Raw genomic sequence first — 1,005 nt, forward strand, 5'->3', positions numbered from 1 at the left:
ATGATACGATACATAAAGAATCCTAAGGATGCTACCAGAAAACTACTAGAGCTAATCAATGAATTTGGTAAAGTAGCAGGATACAAAATTAATGCACAGAAATCTCTGGCATTCTTATACACTAATGATGAAAAATCTGAAAATGAAATTAAGAAAACACTCCCATTTACCATTGCAACAAAAAGAATAAAATATCTAGGAATAAACCTACCTAAGGAGACAAAAGACCTGTATGCAGAAAATTATAAGACACTGATGAAAGAAATTAAAGAGACTTCAGACTATATTACAAGGCTACAGTAATCAAGACAGTATGGTACTGACATAAAAACAGAAATATAGATCAGTGGAACAGGATAGAAAGCCCAGAGATAAACCCACACACATATGGTCACCTTTTCTTTGATAAAGGAGGGAAGGATATACAGTGGAGAAAAGACAGCCTCTTCAATAAGTGGTGCTGGGAAAACTGGACAGCTACATGTAAAAGTATGAAATTAGAACACTCCCTAACACCACACACAAGAATAAACTCAAAATGGGTTAAAGACCTACATGTAAGGCCAGACACTATCAAACTCTTAGAGGAAAACATAGGCAGAACACTCTATGACATAAATCACAGCAAGATCCTTTTTGACCCACCTCCTAGAGAAATGGAAATAAAAACAAAAATAAACAAATGGGACCTAATGAAACTTAAAAGCTTTTGCACAGCAAAGGAAACCATAAACAAGACCAAAAGACAACCCTCAGAATGGGAGAAAATAGTTGCAAATGAAGCAACTGACAAAGGATTAATCTCCAAAATTTACAAGCAACCCATGCAGCTCAATATCAAAAAAACAAACAAGCCAATCCAAAAATGGGCAGAAGACTTAAATAGACATTTCTCCAAAGAAGATATACCGATTGCTAACAAACACATGAAAGAATGTTGAACATCATTAATCATTAGAGAAATGCAAATCAAAACTACAATGAGATATCATCTCACACCGGTCA

The sequence above is a fragment of the Physeter macrocephalus genome, chromosome 11 (assembly GCF_002837175.3).
Source record: "Physeter macrocephalus isolate SW-GA chromosome 11, ASM283717v5, whole genome shotgun sequence".
Taxonomy (NCBI): Eukaryota; Metazoa; Chordata; class Mammalia; order Artiodactyla; family Physeteridae; genus Physeter; species Physeter macrocephalus.